Source organism: Aulonocara stuartgranti, assembly GCF_965226115.1.
Source record: "Aulonocara stuartgranti genome assembly, chromosome: 9".
NCBI classification, from domain to species: Eukaryota; Metazoa; Chordata; class Actinopteri; order Cichliformes; family Cichlidae; genus Aulonocara; species Aulonocara stuartgranti.
In genome coordinates, this window is record NC_138960.1 from 15,556,854 (window position 1) to 15,571,529 (window position 14,676).

The window sequence follows — 14,676 nt, forward strand, 5'->3', positions numbered from 1 at the left end:
AGGGTTTACCAGCCTCCTGTTTAAAAGTGTATGAGCAGGCTGTGGCATGAAATTGCAGGTCCACTTATTTAATTGGCCTTTACCTGATGTGCATTACTCTGCCAGTTTTGTTGATGTTTTCATGAATGGTAGGTCGATAATTCGTTGTTATGAATTAGGGGCTGGAATTTTCTCCTGCTAAAGGAGGTTATATATAAACCATCGAATCATCCTTCCTTAGCTCTTATTATGGCTGCCACACAGATAATTCTAGGTCACTTCCCTCATTTAGGAACCTTCCTAAGCAAATCTGACAGTTCACCAACAACCCATGTTTCTATGTCTCCTTATTTCAGTATTAGTTGGTTCATTTCATGTTGGTTTTAGTTTTGCAAATATCCTTGGCCAAGTTCCTCGCCAATGCATCTGAGCATAAATGTGTGTGAATATTAGATAGAAAGCACTTACATAGGAAAAGAATAGAAAAAAGTGAGTGTATGAATGAGTGAATGAGGCAAGTTGCATAAAAGCTCTTTGAATGCTTAATTAGAGAAAAGCAGACCAGTCCATTTATCAACTGTCTCGTTGTTTACTCAGCCGTTTTCCTAGTTTCTGCTTGGTACTGCTCTCTGCTTGTTGCTTCATCTCTACTGTAGTTTCTCAGTCTAGTTAGCCTTTGTTTGCTCCTCTGGCACCTCTTTTTATCCATTTTAATTACATTGTTTGTCATCCTGACTTTTCAACATCCTGCATTTATTACTCTCTCTATCAAAAGATGATTCAGATAGATAGATTCAGATTACAATTTGTTTTCTATCCTCTATTTCTTGCATCTTTCCTTAGATCTTCATTTGGGTTACTTGTAAAAAAAAAAAAAAAAGAAACTCAATGTTCTGCTACGTACTTGACCCGCTTGCTTAAAATCCAGTCTTGTCTTACAGGTTCGGTCATGCTAATCTTATAAAGGTCAATAGATTCTGAGTTTCCTGGCTGTAAGAGAGACTCAGATATCTAACATAAGCGTGCTGTGAAGCTGAATGAAGATAAGCCTATAATCATTTCAAATGATCTGATTAAAGGTAGCTTAAAAGTTGAAGACGATATAAACCTCCTACCTGTGAACTCATTATAGTGAAACCAAATTTTGCATTTAGACAGACATGTAAAATTACCTTATTCTCATTACTGGTTTCAGTCCAATAATGCTGATATATTTCTGAAAAGAAATCTGGGACCTCTTGAACCTCCTATTACATTTTCATTTTTCAGACAGTGCACGCTATTTTTCCAAAAAAAAAAAAAAAAAAAAACACACATCCTGCCAGCCTTGACGATAGCTTCTAATCTCGGTTTCTGACCCGAGAGGAACTGATGCCTCCTCGAATGAACAATGCTGTTCTCATCAACTGCAAAGAAAGAGAGAAGACTGAGTGACTGAATCATTTTCTTTTCATGAAATATCAAGCTATTATTCTCAAGTGTTTTTCAAAAGGTTATTTTAGAAAATTATCAACAATTTAGTGTGATATTAAAGTTATATCAAAAGTAGTTAATTATGCAATGTGCTGTTTATGTGCCTTCTTCATTTTAAACTGACACTTCCTTTTGAAATCCTCCACACAGGAACGTCTCAATCTCCTCCATCAGTATTGATCTTCACATCCTGAACAGAGTTGTAACTGAACTTAGTGAACTTAATGGCCTTATCGATTCTTTCAAATGAACAGGAGCGTGTGTGCTCTGTTGGATACTGTTTAAACAATCACCAATAACTCCAAGAACACCAGCAGCGATAAGACGTCAATCACAGATAACTCCTTCAGCAGCTTACATCATGAAACACTTTGATTACTTTAAAGAGTCTGCAGTGAAAAAGGATGGCTGGCTCTCAGGGCGATAGCAATACAGCATGTTGTTATATGCAGACATTTTATTTTAGGAAACTACTGCTTGCAGTATTATGCACTCTCTTTAATAACAACTTCCTAGTATCAGGTTGGACTCCTTTTGCCTTCTGTTCAAAATCTTTGTGCAGTAGAGTCGAGGTGCTGGAAACATTGCTCAGAGATTTTGGTCCATATTGATGTGATAGCATCACAGAGTTGCTGCAGAAGTATCAGCTGCACATCTGTTTGTTCCACAACCTCCCAAAGGTGCTCCGGTGGATAAAGATCTGGTGACTGTGGAGCCATTTCAGTACAATAATCTCACTGTTGTGTTCAAGGAACCTGCCTGAGATTATTTGAGTTTTGCGATATGGAATGTCATCCTTTATGAAGCAGCCACTACTAGATGGGTACACTGTGGTCATAGAGGGATGGACATGATCAGCAACAGTACTCGGGTAGGCTACCCAGTTTAAATGATCCTCCGTTTGTACTAAGGGGCTCAAAGTGTGGCAGGAAAATATCCACCACACCAGGACACAAGCAACTCTACCACCCTGAACTGATACAAGGTGTGATAGATCCATCTCATTATGTTTATGTCAAATTCTGACACTACCATCTAAATGTTGGAGCAGAAATAGAGACTCGTTATCTTCTCTTGTCTAACTCCGGTGAGTCTATGTGGATTGGAGTTTCGGTTTCCTGTCCTTAGCTGACAGAAATAGCATCATGTTCTCCAATTTTCAGCCTGTCAGAGATGCTCTTCTGTGTACCTTGGTTGCAATGAGTGGCTATTTGACTTACTGTTGCCATCACCTTGAAACACTCTGGCCATTCTCCTCTGACGTCTCACACCGATGACTCATTTTCTCCCAGAGAACTGCTGCTCACTGGATATTTTCTATTTTTCAGACCATCCTCTGTAAACCCTTAAGATGGATGTGTGGGAAAATCTCAGAAGTTCCTCAGTTTCTGAAATACTCAGACCAGCCTGTCTTTTGGCAAGATCATTTTGAACACCTTTTTACATCTTGATGCTCATTTTGAACTTCACCATGTCTACGTTCTTAAATGCATCTGGTTGCTGCTGTGTGATCAGCTAGTTAGATCATTTGTATTAATGGCAAGTTGCTGTACCTAATAAAGAGGCTGCAGATTCTAGCCGGACTTTGATGCTCGAACCTGAATAAAAATTCGGTCTACATAAAAGTAATTTACAACAGCAAATGTGTTTTTAAGGAAGGATAATTGCAAGTGGATTATGTTTTCTATTAATGTGACAAGGAAATTTGGCAAGTGGAAAATGGGCTGATAATGGTGTATTAGAAAGCTGTTTACTGCCATTTTTATTTTCGTTCCAAAATAATTTCCTACCAGACTACAGCATCATTAATTCTGTTGTGGTCGGATTGTTTTACAGAGAAAAAAAAGCTAGTTTTGCTTGGAGAGTGTTTTGTTTGTTAACATCTAAATTAAAAAAATGATTTGGACAGAGTGCTTTACATTTCTAGAACGGAGTCAAAAGTATGAACAAAAGTTAAAAGCGCTTCGAGTGGGCAGTGAGACTGGAAAAGTAAAAGTACATTACATTATATCACATCTAACCTTAACCAAACAGCTGTTGCCTAAACCCAAACACATATGTATGAGAGTTTATGGGCTTTGCGTACCCACCATCGGCCGTAAAACTCTCCTGACAACTCCAGTCCAATTTTTAATGTATTCAGAAACTTTGTCTGTAAGCCTCGTCCAGACAAAAAGTGTTCCTAGCCACAGTCTAATTGGCAAGACAATTTAGAACCATGTGGGCAGTTACGGACTGTTACTTCAGTTGCTACACAATTAGGAAACCACAAGGGATATGGATGACTATATAATTTTTGCTACATAAAAAGTGAATTGCATCTTTGTGAGGCCTTAGCGACCCATCACTGGTGTCTTCAACACAGAATGACGGAAACACAGAATGACGGAAACACTGAAGGACGTTCCCCATTAGATGTACCCATTGAGGAATTCTGGTAATGTCGGTGACACAAAACATGAACTCACGATTTGTACGGTGGCTTCTTTGTAAATTAAAAGTCACATCCAGTGAGAGCTTGGCAGGACAGTCAGTGAGATCACCCTCACAATGAAAAAAAGTTCCCAGTATTAATATCTTTCTTATTATTTCTTGTTGTCACTCCTCCATCAAGCAAAGGCACCTATCACACCTAAGACTTGGGGAAAGCTCAACAGAGACACACCATTAACACTCAATCTACACCAAATACCAATTTAGAATCCCTCATGCCTAGACTTTGGGCTACCACTCGATATTTATGTTTCATGTAGGATAAATTGTTTGTCTGGTGATTCTCAGACTTCACTTGTAGCCTCATGGTTCACTCAATATACCATTCTGTCCACTGGACTTTAAAACCGATCACCAAAAACAAGATTGTGTGTTCCTGGTAAAATAACAACAGCATACTAAATTTGCTTTGACTGAGCAAGATAAAGACCACCTCTTCAAATCTGAATGCAGCAGAGTTTATTTCAAAATGTCAGCCATCTGACACAGTATGGAGTTACTGGTCTGACACAGCAATAGAGTAAAATATGGATGTGCTCTCTGTGCAGTGTCACTGTTATGGATGCACCCCAGGGTTTAGACTAATCTGGAAAGGTCACTGTCCTACCTTTGCTGAATTCTACAGGCATGCTTGTGCTTCCACACTGGACCGTGGCTGAAGACGACAGTGATTTTGGATCAAAGTCGCTCGTGTAAGTCAAACTTTAGAAAGTACTCTTAAATGTCTCTATAGAAATATAAAGAGAGCATTCATCAACTTGCAAAACATTACTACATGAGTTTATTGAAAATGGCAAAACAAATAGAAATGTTCTGAGGACATTCTCACAGTCTTAGAATCAGTGATACCAACTGTCCCCGCGAGAAGTGACTTCAACAAGGAAATGTCTGTCCTGTTTAGTTCACAATGCCATCAAAGACATATAGTTGGACTTTTCTAACTGTGAATACATTTTCCAAGAACCCAATGTTCATGTATGGTTGTAATTATGTGTATCTCATGATATTAATTTAGGTTGTTTTTGCTGAAGTTTGTTGTGTGGTTTGTAAATTACAGTTCCATTAAAGCCAAAAAACATGCTGTAGTACATAGCGTCCTGTTGTTCTGCGTGTTTTCAGCTCATTGTGCACACTGCCACGGTTTGTTAGCTTTGCCATTTCAAACACAGGTGCACAGGTCTACTGATTGCATCACTCTCACTGATGAACACAGTGTTAAATTAGAATTAGACCTGTTTATTTAAAGGGAAGAAATCCAGACATGAGAGATTTTGACTGACTCCCATGTCTTCCTCCTAAGTAGACCTTTAACCTGCAGTTTATGAATTCATCCACTGCATACAGGTGCATTTTTATGTATAACAGAACTGGTGTCAAAAGGTGCAAAGATTAATCCTTTTTTCCATTTGACATTAAGTTTCATGTTTAATACTATATGTGTGCAGTTTCCTGCATTTCTCGGTAGCTTTAGGTTCGGGCGATTGCGTGTGCGGGCATTGCAAGGTTATCGGGTGAGCTGTGATGTGATGAAATGTCCTATTTTGGGAGCTTTGATGCAACAAGCCCCATGAAACCCTGCTGTGCCAAGTGTCCACACTGTTTTCTCTTAGTGCTGTTGATCAGTCGGGAGGGTCGATATGTTCCTGCCTCTGGGGAGGGAGGGGGTTATATACTGATGACTTCAGTGAGGAGACTGAGGAGTCATCTTTGTTGACAGCGAGACGAAGAAACTGCAGGCCTTTCTTTGAACTCTTACTAACAGTCATTAATTTACTCTGAAAAAAGAGATGAAAAGCAGTGCGGTTCTTTCTTCTGCTTTAAATAAGCCTGAATTTTTCTGAAATCTTTTTTAAGGCATAAACAATTTTAATAAGGAACTTCCAGACATATCAATTCACAGTATTATATTACGGTATACAATTTTTAATACATAATATGAACTACTCCAATTAGCAAGACTGCAATGTTTTAGTAACCAACTCCAACAATATGTGATTCTGGACACTGACACATAGCATTTCTAATATTTTAGCTTTGCACCTTAGCATATCCAAATTACTAGAATGAATAAGAGCTTGAGAGGTTGAACAGGAAGCGCTGAATCTGTCAGGCCAAAAGTACATGACCATGAAAGAGGATCATTCAGGACTTTTATTTGATGGGAATTATATTAAATGCTACATTGTATTTTGACTGGGAATCTTTAAAGAGAAGCTAACATGGGGAAAAGGATGTTTTGCTGTTGCTCACATGGTTTTTCAGAGCTATTGTGACATCTTATAGTTACAATAAGCTTAGAAGTAATGAGTTCATGGATTAATTTTTCAGCAAGTTCCTAATTTCGACAATAATGAACATGTGCAAGATGGACAATTTCTTTGGCATAATGGCAAAAAGAAACCTTTCTTCTAGTAAAGAAAAAAAATTCTCCTACCTTGTAATTTTTGAATTTAAGTTAAAAATGTTGCATAAAAACTCCCCCCAGCTCGTAGATTGAGCAAGCTGTGTGATAATAAAAGTAGCACAGCCTTTTAGCAGCACGAATTATCCATGTACATTTGGCCACAGTGTGATAACCCACTCTTTTTGACAAACTGCCTTACTCATTCATTAAAAAGCATATTGGTTTTTATTCTTTGCTTTCAAACCAAAACTCAGAGACTTGGTCTTCATTATTCTAACGTCATAATGTGTTTGTGTGAGTGCCAGAGGTGTGGACTCGAGTCACATGACTTGGACTCGAGTCAGACTCGAGTCATTAATTTTATGACTTTAGACTTGACTTGAAAAAATGTTCTAAGACTTGTGACTTGACTTGGACTTTTACACCAATGACTTGGGACTTGAATTGGACTTGAACCGGTTTACTTGAAAAGACTTGATATTTCACCCCAAATATAAAATTTAACATGCATATTATATAGAGATTGAAAATGTGACGTCATTCACGGGTAGAACCGCAAAGGATTCTGGGAACTCGTGGCAAGCGGTACTAGCGCACGCAGGCTTTCAATTGAAATCAGTCACACAGCGATAAAAAGAAACACAAAAATGTCAAGAAGCTGTTGTATTATTAACTGCAATAGCCGGTCGCATGACAGCCACGGGAAGCCGACGGGTAAAGAGATCGGTTGTTATCGGATTACGTCGTTGAAGAGAAATTGTTCGAGCCATGTTTCCGAAGTAACAAAGACGCGACTGGATTGCAGCCATTCTAAGACCAAATATAACGTCCCAGAACACTCCAGCTCACAGGTTAGTCTGCTCCAAGCATTTACACAAAGGTCAGTCTGCTGTTGTAGTTAATGCGTCATTTTCATAACATAATTGGTGATATAGGTTACAAGCAAGTCTGGCGCTGAACAGAAATTGTCGCGCTATGCTCCTTTATTTATTGTGCATAAATAGTGAATTGTCCTGACACAATATTGCGTTTCGCTTCTGTTATTATGGTACATTGACAAAAACATATACTTTTATTCACAGGATAAAACAGGTTTTTTGTATCACTAATTGCCCAGTACAATTACAGCATACAATATTGTTGTCACTGCTACATTTCTGTGATGGGTACCAGAAATTATTTCCACTACTAATTAATTACCGTTAAGCTCAAAGGTTATATTAATAAACGGTTAACGAATGTGTATTTATGATGACGATTTGTGAGACTGGTAAACTTATGATACGTACGATGGTCTTTACTTTCTACACGGTGCATTTCAAGGTCCTGTACCCATCCGTCGGTAAACTGTACCTGGGCTTGTTGCAGTGACCGGAAGTTACTAAACTTCATGAGTGTGTGCACTCACTCCAAGAACCGTATGATTATAAATATGCATATAAATATGCTAAGATGAGATAGCTGACTTCATCTAACTAGCAAATGTTGTCCAGGCTACGTTGGTGATGCAGTTTTTTTAATGTATATGATATTTTTGTCATGCGATTTTAAAGCCGGTGTTGTGCCAAAAAGTGATTGTCTGCCAAAAAGTGATTTCCAGTGTTTCTGTGTATTTTTTATGTGTAATATCTTTACGTATGTTCGTAAATAGACTTCGGTGAACAGGGGATACAAAGGGGTTACATAAAGAATTAAAAAATTATCTGTTTTTTAAGTATCTTTACAACTTGTACTTACATTATAACCAATCCGGTCCTTTATCCCCACTTAAAATATTTTTACAGAACTATTGTAATATTTGCTGCCATTTCTGCTGTGCTCTTGGCCAACTTACTCTTACAAAAGACATTTTTAATGTTAATGAGATTTTTTAACTGCATAAATAAAGGTTATATAAAAGTCGCTGCCAAAAACTGATTGCGGCTTGTATCTTGCTACACGAATGTTGTTTGTGGCTCAAGATGACTTTATGTCATCCATAAGGGATGCATTTGACATATGTTTAACATATTATAGCCCAACAAGTTACTTATAGCACTTTAAATATGAGCAATCGCTTTTTGGCAAATACCGGAAATCAGTTTTTGGCAGACAATCACTTTTTGGCACAACACCGGTCCTACAAACGCATCCAAGAATAACATGCAGCTTATCTCAGAACTGTCAGTGAAAATTATTCTTGGAGCTAGATTTAATTGAGCTGCATTTTAAAGAGGTGCAATTTCACAATTTGTGTATATTTTCTAAGTTCACTATTTTGTCATGTGTTGAGAAAAACACAGATTTAAAAATTACATGGTCTAATATTTACATTTAGCATAACTGCAACATACTTTTTTCTTTTTTTTTTTTTTAAAGACTCGAAAGGACTTGAAATTCAAAATTTCAAACTTGTGACTTGACTCGGACTTTTACACCAGTGACTTGAGACTCGACTCTGACTTGCCTGACATTACTTGAGACTTGACTTGAGACTTGAGGATAAAGACTTGAGACTTACTTGAGACTTGCAAAACAATGACTTGGTCCCACCTCTGGTGAGTGCTAAGTGGATTGCTTCCTGACTGTAAGACCCACATTAAGTACTGAATGTTGTGTGGATAATTAATCAGAAAAAGGAGCTAAATTCAGCACATTTACTGTTTCCGTCACCTGTTAGTGACGGCAAAAGCTTTTATACACTTTGAGTGCTACTTGCCCTTAAGGTCCTAAGTCACATGAGTGTTGGTTACATATTTATGAATTAAGTGATAGTGCCTTTATAGTGCAAATTAACTTATGAGTGTAGTCTGCTTTAAATTGTAAATGAGAGTTTGTTTTCATGCATAGTGTGGCTTGTTATATCTTGACCTCAAAAATGGATCCAGAAATCGTTAAACAGTCACTTTCCAGGCCTTTCAGCAGAACCTCAGACTCCATTAGCAAACAGAGCTGCTCTTTTACAGCAAGCGCACTGAAGTTCAGTACTTTTATCACATTATGACAACTTCGATGTACTCGTTAGATGATGTTAATTGAGAGAAAACACCAACAGCTCCATAAAAGATGGTAAGTGAGCCACCATTTGTGGGTATTTCTGCCCTCTGTTATGGTTCTGGGTCATTCGACCCAGCATTTTGAGTTTGTGAAGTTTTTCTGATTTCTTTGTAAAGGGTTAGTTTTGTCATGTAGTTTAGTCCTTGGTTTTCATGTCAAGTTAATATTACTCCCAGCCCTTGTTTTGTTATCCCTGTGTCATCCCCGTTTTCTGCCCGAGTCTATCGTGTCTCCTGTGTCGCGTCGTTGTCGTGTTGTGCTTTCACGTGTGCTGTCTCGTGTTCCCTCGCTCCCTCGAAACAAACATGATTGTGATGTATATTTACAATATTTCAGACTTTCTACCCTTATGTTGATCACATGAAGCAAAATATTTGAAGCCTTTTTCTATTAAGATTTTGATGTTTATTGGTTGTATCCCATATCCCACATCGATCAACAATACAGGAATGCTCAACTTCTGAAAAGTATGTGCTTTCATACACTCAGTATTTGGAGTTGGTTAGTGCAGTTCTGTCGTTCTACATTTTCGTCCAGACTCTGGGACCTTGACTCCTAAATGAAAAGCAAAAAAAGCTGGAAAAAGAGGACTTTTTCCAGCTGAGCACGTTTCAGTTCTTCTGGTGTCTGTGGTTGACGACTGCCTTTATAATAAGACTGCAACAGTTATCTTTAGGGCATCTGTGCACGCTGACACTGACACTGGCCTCCACTCTTTGTGAAGCTCTTTCAGGTTTTTCAACTTTTCTTGACAATCCTCACATACCCATTGCATATGCATCTTTTCCTACTACTTTAAGCTGTGTTTGAAGAAATAAACAGCTGAAAACACTTTGTCTTAGCTTGTGATTTCTTCATAATGGGAGATAAACGGTCTCAGCTTGCAATGAATTTCAAAACTTTTCTTTCTTCGTTTCTTTTCTCCACACTACGGGTTGACTGCAGGCAAGCAATATTGTTAATGACACATTTGGCATAAGGTTTTGATTTCTCATTACTTTTAAGCTTCCTGCGCAAGCTGTCAGGTGTGTGTATAACTTTGACATGCCCTTTTCTTTCTGTGATCGTGGCTCAAGAGTTGGGCGTTCGTCTTGTAATCGGAAGGTTGCCGGTTCGAGCCCCGGCTCCGACAGTCTCGGTCGTTGTGTCCTTGGGCAAGACACTTCACCCATTGCCTGCCGGTGGCGCCAGTGTCCGGCAGCCTCACCTCTGTCAGTGCGCCCCAGGGCGGCTGTGGCTACAATGTAGCTGCCATCACGTGTGTGTGAATGTGTTTTTGAATAGGTGGATGACTGTGTATAGTGTAAAGCGCTATACAAATACAGACCATTTACTATTTTCACCCCAAGTGCAATTTGCATGGGCCTGTCGACACAGCTTCCATTTAATGTTTCTGGCCAATTCAGTTATTCATTTGCTGAATGAATAGGAGCAAACTGGCAAATACTAAAGGAAAACGGGCAGATATTGAATAAATGCCCTTGCACCAAAAACACTGGCTCCTTTAGAATTTGTGTTTTGTAAAAGCCGGTGAAGAAACCAGAGAGTCATGAAATCAAGGAAAAAAAAAAGTAAAGGCAAAAATATTCCTAAATTATACAATTATTATTTAAATAAATTGTGAGTGGACAGTGTGCATCAACACTGCTTTAGCCGCGAGTCACTCATTCGTGAAGATGTCCACTCACATATTTGCATTGCAACTCACCATTTCAGAGATTCAATACCACATTAGCACTCTGTGCCTGCTCTCTCTCTGTGCTCTGTTCTAAAGTTCTTTCATTCGTTAGTTCATCTGAATCTAAAACAACAAAAAAAGGAAGAAATCACTGAAGATATTAAAGCCCTACAAACATCGTGATGTTCAGTGACTTGAATGAATTCTTTTAATATCCATTCATGACTTTGTTTGTCTTAAGGAAGGAACAACAATAGAAAGCTTAGCTAACATATGCTGTCTACTCAGTGTTTTACTTTTCAGCAGGAGAAACCGTTTACAAGAGGTTTTGTTCACTGTCCTCTTATCATTTGGAAAATTACATAAAATTGTAACACATATCATTCAGCACCAAGTGGAACTAACTCTAAACTAGGCCTGCACAATTATAACTAGAATGATTATCACAATTATTTCAATCAGCACTGAGATCACAATTACTAGTCATGATTATCCACTTACAATTTTTGTACATTATTTTTAAACCTGGCCTAAGTGCTTAGAAGCAAAATATTAAGGCTTTCACGCCATTCATTGCACTTGATGATGTGAAGCTCGAAGCAAATAATTAAAATTCTCTCCCCTGTGACCTTTGCGCTTGCTGTCTGGCCAAATGAGCTCAGGACAAGGCACAGAATATATTTAAAGGTCCTTTATTCTGCACAAACTGAGTTTTAAAAGCTATTAAAGGCTTATGGTGGAACTATTTCTCTAGTTGATTACATCAACAACAATAACGGCTTGTCTTCTTGTAGTGCAGGGGTGAGGAACTCCAGGCCTCACGGGCCGGTGTCCTGCAGGTGTTAGATATCACCCTGGGTCACCACACCCGATCAGCTGTGTTGGATCAAGGACACATATAAAACCTGCAGGACACCGGCCGTCGAGGTCTTCATTTCAATAAGTTGATCATTTTCCTAAGTCTTTTTCTCTCACTGTGTTTACAGGATGCAGAACTTTGGCAAAATGGAATGGTGATTTCAATGTGTCTTATGAGGTGGATGGAAACACACACAGCCCTGCAACACTTGCACTGGACAGACTCGTCACCTTTTCCTGTGCCAGATATATTTCAGTTTTTCTGCACATTTGCCTTTTAAAAGACTGTTTCCAGGAAATGTCAAGCAGCACGGCAAAGGGAACAGCTGTGTTTGGCACATGCATCCATTTCTTCAGGCAATGATTTAGGAAGCACTTGTTTTTTGTTTTACATTTTGTTGGCAGAGCGCACATTTTCAGTTTTTCTCCATGGTGTTCATTTAAGTGTTGGAAGCCTGGCATGATCCTGGGTCTTTGACCCAGCTTTTTTGAGTCTGACGTTTTAGTTGTTGTTATTATTGTATGTTTTCTGCAGCTTGTTGATCATTCCTATCATTGTAATTTTTAGATCTTGCTGTATTTTCTGTGACCCTCAGGTTTTCTTAGTTTTAGTTACACCTCCTTTTGTAATCCATGATTGCAGTTATTAGTTTTAGTTTATTCTCTGAACTTCAGCTGACCTACCTTCCCTCTATTCCCCGTGTCTAGTTAAGTCTCCTCCATAGTTTTGCTGCTCTTGTCTTGTTTTGCCTGATTAGTTTCAGCCGTCTTTCCTGGTGTTTTACATTTCCCTACATTTTCCATGTCCTCACCTCTTGGAGTAAGTCAGGAATCTCACCTGCCTGCCCTCCCACCATATCTCTGCTCTAGAAGAAGAAAGAAAATGTTGGACATCCTGTTCCAATCATTTCATTTCTCATTCACTCACCTGGTGAACCACCTCTCCATCTATACCGCTGCTTTGCCTGCACACATAAAGCAAACCGCCATCTCTCACTAGTGCGATCATACACTCCTTCTACCTGAGCTCCATGAACAGCACCTCCCTCTCTTGCAGTGGCTCCTGTTCTTTCTCTCAGCTGCACCTTCACCTTAGTAATCCCTCTGTTCAATAAAGTGTCATCCAAAACTGAAAAGCCACATGAGTGGTCCAGCCTTTGCACATCAGTGACTTGGCCTTGACAAATCTGTCCTGGGGTCAGGTGCTTGAGTTAACTCAATTGGCTTGTTTTGATGTTGAGGACTGAGCCTACTGAGTCCCTCCTGGACGATGAAGCTCTTTCGCGATGTCTAAAGACCTTTGCTCTAAGCTCTGTCTATAGCAGACAAGCAGATCATGAATCCACGTGTCAGTTTCCTGCTCCCTTCATCCCTCACTTGTGAACAAGACCCAGAGACATTCAAACTCCACCATTTGGGGCAGCAACTCATTCCTTACCCACAATGTGCACTTTTCCAGATGCCATTAAAACACACTGGGTTAATTCTCCTGCTACTGAGCTGAAGTTGGTCCATAGATTCTTCAGGGTGGCTGCCTGCTGCTTCTAATACTTAAAGGGTTAAATGAATTTCCCTATGACAGCAATAATGTACATCTAATGATAAATATTTCCTGGTTTAGTATAAATGGCTGTCTAAGCCATGTTTATGAGGATTGTTTTCACTTGACACATTATGGCATTTTGATTGTCAAATCGCATTAACCACTTATCTAAATGCATCATGTAATGCAATTTGACAGAACACACTAATTAATGTGTGCATTTTTGTCCGATGGGTGAAGAGAGTAAATTATTTTTGATGGTGTTCGTGAGAAAATAACAGGATAAGCAGCCTGAACTGTTTACAATTACAATTCCTAATGCACCCGGCACATTGTTGATAAAAATTGCACTCTAGGATAATTTAATGAATTGAAGTAAAATGAAATTTCCCGAAAAAGCTGAGCTGAAATCAATAAAAATGACTTGCGATAAGTGTGAGTGAACCAGGAATACAATGCAAAACAAGATATGTGTTTTACTTCAGGATATCATTGTCGCGGGATTTATACAAGTGCTTAACCCCCGTGAACTGAGGATTGTGTATTTTTCCTTTAGTTTAACACTTCGATATCTACTAGTTTTCTTCTGCTGGATGCGTGGTTTATACCCAGTTTAATAAAAGAGAACTTGAAAGAATTTAATAGTTTAAACTGTGCTGTTTTGCAGCTCCACTGTCTTTTAACCTTCAGCTAAGGTTGATCGTGATTTATTGCTGTCTCAGAGTAAATATCAGCCTTTATTAACTGGTATTTTCTGAAGAAAAAAAGACTTTAAAGAACCTTCAGAAATGATGTTAGACTATGTGGTCCGTAGAAATGGAACAATGAATGAAAGGATGTTTGTTACTTTTAAATGATGTTTTTCCAATTTTTGCTTATGTGTCTTTCAGACCTCTATATTTTTCTGATTAGTCACACAGCAGGCCAGTGGGGTCTTTTTTGTTTTGTTTAGTAGCAATTTGTACTTTTCAGTGGAGAGCTTATTACTTATCAAGAACGCAATTCCGGTTCGCCTCAAAATAAACATTTCCTTTATGGCATGAATTTGTTCTACCTGCACGGTCCTGTTTGTGATTTCTGATTTATTTAGCAGCAACAATCTGACAGGAAGCATTACCCATCCTGCTTGAGCTGACAGACCAAATATGGTTAAAGCTTTCCTGAGTTTCAGGCAGGTACATTTGCTTATCCAAAGAAAAAGCAAACTGGACT